Source organism: Vicugna pacos, chromosome 1 (genome assembly GCF_048564905.1).
Source record: "Vicugna pacos chromosome 1, VicPac4, whole genome shotgun sequence".
NCBI classification, from domain to species: domain Eukaryota; kingdom Metazoa; phylum Chordata; class Mammalia; order Artiodactyla; family Camelidae; genus Vicugna; species Vicugna pacos.
In genome coordinates this window covers 109,087,697-109,093,696 of record NC_132987.1, presented here as the reverse complement: position 1 = coordinate 109,093,696, position 6,000 = coordinate 109,087,697, and positions in this window count along the sequence as shown.

The window sequence follows — 6,000 nt, the reverse complement described above, 5'->3', positions numbered from 1 at the left end:
TTGTGTAAATATACTGTTATTGCAATTAATAGATTATTAATAATCATTACTGTTGAAACACCCTTGTTCCTCACATTCTAGGTCAGTAAACTCCTGTTTTATTTCCTGCTTCATTGTCTCCTTTGTTGCCTCCTCCTCCTGCTCATTCTTAAAATATTGCAGTTTACAGTGTCTCTGACCTTGAGTACTTTTTTTCCACTCTGTCTGTACTCTCCCTGGCCCCTTTCATTCCTTATATTTCAACCACCTCCTAAATGCTGATGATTCTCACATTAATATCCCAGCCCTAGTTCTTCTTCTGAGGTCTCAATCTACATATTCAACAAACCAACTGCAGTTCCACCTCAGTGTCCATGAGTTCCTTAAACCTAACACAGCCAGGACTGATCAAATCCTTCTATCTCTCTGCCGCATAAAAAGATTATGCATTGTCCCCTGTCACTATTACAGGGAATGGCATCATTATTCCTCCAGCTACCCCAAATAGAAACCTGATCTGGATGATTAACCATCATCGGAGATTCCTTTCTCTCCAGCAAACCCCTAGACCAATAGATCATCTGAGTCATTCATCTCCCCTTGGACAGCTCATCTCTCCCCCAAGTTCTGCTGCCATAGTTCATCTTTCCATCAGCTTTACCCAGGCAATCAGGCGTTCCTTCACCTGTCTCCCTGTCTCTAGTCTGATTCCCATCCGATCCTCCATCTCAATGGCTGTCAAATTTACTTTCCCAAAACCCAAGTCACATCACATAATTTGATTTAAGACCTTTTCTTAAAAGGTTTAGATGGCTTCTTATCTCACAAGATGGTGCAGCACATGAAGCCGTTTTTGGCCTGGGCTTTATGAAGGTGCCCTCCCTATTTCCTCCCACCTTCTCAGCTCAGGATGATCTCATCTGTGGAACTCAATTCACCTTCATAAGCTCATGTGGCCCATATTCCCCAGCTAGTCCCTAAACTGATGTGGCTAAGAGCCTTCAGAATCTTGACTTTGTAATACTTACCAGCAATCTAGGCTTAACCAAGTTACTGAATCTCTCTGTATCTTATTCCTCATTTGTAGAATCAATATAATAATAGCATCTATCTCATAAAGTCGTTCTGAGATATAAGTAGCACAATTCATGTAAAAGGATTAGCACCATGTGTAGCACAGAAAATAACTCATCAAATACTAATTGTGATGATTATCATGATGGTTTGTGTCTTTCCACTAGAGGATTATTTGTGTATTCTCTGCAAATAACATGCTGTCTGGCACATAATAGTGATTCATTTTATGTTCGTTGAGTATATGAGAGAGATACTGATAAATAAATCAATCAAAAATTTGAGCCAATAAACAGAAATCAAATATTTGGTAGGTGTCCAGTCAGTCTTTCGTGTACTTTGCTATTGCTAACCGTAGGTCAAGACTTTGACAAGTGGTGATGGTATATCTGCTCCTATATGCGTGCTCCTTAGTTTCCCTTTAGGAATTTTGAACAAATATGGATGGATGGATAGATAGACAGACAGTTATGCATTCAAATGTATATTGTCATTCAAAACATAGCCACATGAAGCTGTATGTATTTTTATGATAGTTTCTGCTCAGCACACATTTGGAACTCTTCTTTGGGAACCGCCTTCCAAACAAATGTATTAGTCACAAAACATGCTTTCTATTCCCAAGTGTAGTTTTTGACCAAAAAAAAAGTAGCATTATCCAAATAAATGATTAGCTTAGTTTATCAAACTTGGCTCCAATTGACTTTCGTGTATTAAATGAAAATCAAATCCATTCTCGAAGAATAAAATATCTGCTTGTTGAGAATATCTCAGAATGACACAAAAGGCAAACCTAAAATAGGAATTCATATACTTTTTAATTCTTTTAGCAAATGGCAGATGTATCAATGAAGAAAATTTAGCCCCTCTCAAAATTATTACTCTGAAAAAAAATCACCATTTATTATAGTTCAGGGATTAAAAGCATGTACAGAACTTTGAGTAATTTGTTTTATATCTTTAGCCTCAATTTCTTCATCAGTGAAGTGGAAATAACTGCATATACTGCTCATTTTATCTTGTTGAGTATTGAAAGAGGAAATAAATAAATATTGGTGGTTTATGAAAATGCCTCACACCAACCAAGTACTCAGTAATGTTCTTTGTCATTATTTGATTATAGGTGCCTTGCAACACATTTATTTTCATGTCTACCCTATTACTTTATAGTCATATTTCACATAGACCATGTATCAAAATTTGTACAAATTATCAACTTCGTAAAAGCTCATAAAGGTACATTTGGTTATTAAACTTGTATTTAAAAAACGGATCAGGATGTTTTGGACCCCATCAGTGGCAGTTTGAGAGTTGAACCATGGCTCTCCCTGAAATCTGAGGCTGGGGCTTCCTATCACCACGTTGGGACTGTTATTCCTGACATGCTGGCATGGACTACGAACTGAACTTTGTCTATAGGTTTTGTTCTGATTTAACTGGGTCTATATGTTCTAACCATGCAGTGGTTCTGCAAGTGTGTGCCCACACACTTTGTTGATTAATAATATTTATTCATGTACTTTGTTTATATCATTTTTTAAAACTGAGTTCTACAAGACTGGTTATGAGAAAGACTAGATGCTTAATATTTTCCAGAGCATATGGAAAATATTCTTGAATAAATAAATTTTATATGACATCTGTAATGATTAATTTTGTGTGTCAACTTGGCTAGGTCACAGGGATGCTCAGATGTTTGGTTAAACATAATTTCTGTGTGAACCTGTGAGGCTGTTCCCAGATGAGATTAGCATTTAAATGGGAAGACTGGGTAAAGTAGATTTCCCTCCCTCCAGTGGACGGGTGTCATCAGATGCTTGAAAACCTGAATAGAATAAAAAGGTGGAGGAAGGAATAATTTATTGTCTTTCTGACTGTGAACTGGGACATCAATCATCTCCTGCCCTCAAATTGGCACTTACACCATCATGGCTCCTGGTTCCCAGGCTCATAGACTGGAACTGGACCACCACCAGCTTTCCTAGGTCTCTATGCAGATGCCAGATCGTGGGACTTCTCAGCCTTCATAATATGTAGTCTGAAATTCCTTACGATAAATCTCTTTATACATGTATTCCTAATGGTTCTGTTTCTCTAGGGAACCCTGACTCATACAGGATCCATGCCTCTAAAATAGCATATTTAAATGCTAAGCTTTAGACTTTTTTCAATTATTGGTCTTTCTGTGAAAAAATAAAGATTTAGTTTGTTCACATTCATTCACTCAGTAAGTCCACCACACACACAAATTTCACTCTGCCCCATCAATCCGTGAGAATCACATTGTAATTTTGTTTAGATTAATATTATATTATCTACCTTAAACTGAACAAAGGAGACAACAATTATTTTTTCTTTCTGCAAAACATTATTCTTTCCCCCAAAGTTTATATTTGCTTTGCTTTTCTTTTGTTTAGTTTACTCTCCTCTTATCTTTGATTTATTTCCAGACCCTGACCCAAACATATAAATCTCTTCCCAGTATGGTACATTTAAACTCATTAAGCAACCTAAAAATTTAATCTTAAAAAAAATCTGTCTCAGTTTATTCTGATGTGCTCCAAATAGAAAGTGGTTGATCTGGGACTTTGAGAAACTGTAGTCTTGGGACTTCTTTCCCATATTACTGGGAATTCCCATTGCCTCCCTTTTGTGTTGGATCCTACAGCTTCCTCTTTCTTGGTTTCTCCCTGACTTTAGCAGAACACATCTTGACAAAGTTGCATGGTTATGGAAGACTTTTTTTCTTTTTTTTTTAGTTTTTTCATATCTCAAATTTTCTTAGCCCCAAATTCACACTGGAAATTTGGTTTACCTGGTAGAAAAGTTTTGTTGTATATCATCTTTGCAAAGAAGTTACAAAATTATTTCTCCAGTGTCTTCTGATTTCCAATGTTTTATTAAGGGATGTGATGACCTTTTGATATTTCATTTCTTGCATGAAACATTCTTTCTGAAAGTTTCTAGAGAGTTTCCTTTGCCTCAATTTCTCTAAAATTTCACAATTGTGTTTCTTGATCTGGATCTATTTGTATTCATTGTGTGGAACACTTGGTAAGCCCTTGTAGTTGGGAAACCTATGTTCTTTTGTGCTGAAATTATTTTTTATTATATTTCTTTGATAATTTTCTTCTATTTTCTCCATTTTCTCATTCTGAAACTTCTACTATTGGGACATTGGAAGTCCTAAACTGATGACATAATTTCCTTATCGTTTTTCACTCCAATTTTATATCTGTCCTTTTGCTCTGATTTCTAGATTTCTTCAATGTTATCTTCCAGCTCATCTATTGAGTTTTTCATTTCTACCTATTCATTTTTAACTTCCAAGGGCTCCTTTATATTTTCTGAAATGCCTCATAATAGACATTTCTTGACCAATGTTTGGTCATCTCTCTTGAAATGATAAATATATCCCTGAGATTTTCTTCTCTTAATATACTGCTTGTGTACTTCTTGTCTCTTTTGTTCCCTTTGCCACAATTACACTGTTGTTACCTGCTATCCCTTTCCATTTGTCTCTGTCAGTTCATTGTTTTTTGAAAAATTTATTTGGCTGCCATTTTTTAAGGTCTCGTAAGATATTCCAGGTCTGTTTATGCATTCATCCCTCCCTGTTCGACTAACTCACATGCATTTGTCTCAGAAATCCTTCTCCAAATCATATGATTCAGAATTCAAATTCAGATTCATCTCCAGCACAATTAGCTTAAAACAATTTATATGGAGCTTCTGGTTTACTCAGTCCCCACTACATTGGCAAGTATGTGACCTGGTTTTCTTTCTCTTTTCTCCCTCAGTTTTTATCCCTGATCACATTCAAGTATCTCGACTTCTCCCAGAGTGTTCTTCCAAAGGCATGTTTCCACTTGAAAATACTCCTTGGTTACTCATTATGTTCCATGTCATAATAGCTGTCTAGTAGAAACTTAATGTGAGCCACAGATGTGAGCTACATATGGAATTTAATTTTTTTTAGAAGCCACATTAAAGAGAGTAAAAAGAACAAGTGAAATTAATTTTAGCAATAAATTTATTTAATCCAATATACCTCAAAGTTTATTTCAACATGTAAACAATATAAAATCATCAATGAGGTATTTTGAATTTAGGAAATCTTCAGATTCTCATGAGTATTTTACATGTATAGTGCCCCTCAACTTGACCAACTGCATTTTAATTCTCAACAAACATGTAACTAGCGGCTACCACATTGTACAGCATCGTTCTAGGCACTTGGCAATACAAGATCTAACAAGTCATGGCACCTACTCCAAATAGCTTTTGATCAAATTAGTCAGACACACAAGAAAAATCTTGTAGAGCACTGTATAATAACTGCAGTGATAGGGACTTGTCCAGAAAAAATCAAAAAGCATCTAAATAAGACTGCAGTTGTAGGAAAGGCATTCTGGAGGAAGGGAAGCCTACTTGGAGTATTTAAAGTAAGTTTATATTTTTATAGCAAAAGGGCACCTGCAGAACCTAATGCTGGAAACTTACTGACAGATTTCATTAGCACTGCAGGTTAGTCCAATAGTTTGAAATTTCACTTGAAATCATAGGGAACAAATAAATACTTTTAAACATGGAAAAGTTGTGATCAGATTTATGATTGTAACAATTTTCAAACTGTACAGTAAAAAACAGATGAGAAAAGGGTCAGACTGAAAGCAAGGAGACCCCTTAAGAATCTTGGTCAGACAGGCAGGCAAGAGGGGGCATGAACTGTGACGGTGGTTTTAGGAGTGGAAAGTGAAGCAGATTGGAGACCTTTGAACAAGGTAGACGCATAATGTAGTGACTGTTTGGATGAGGTTGAAGGAGGGAAGCCAGAGGCAGTGAGAGATGTTATTATGATCCTTCCTTTTCGACTTTGGGAGGGAGGAAGATGGCTTCATACACCAAGATACAAATTACAAGATCAGAAAAAATGATTTGAGATTA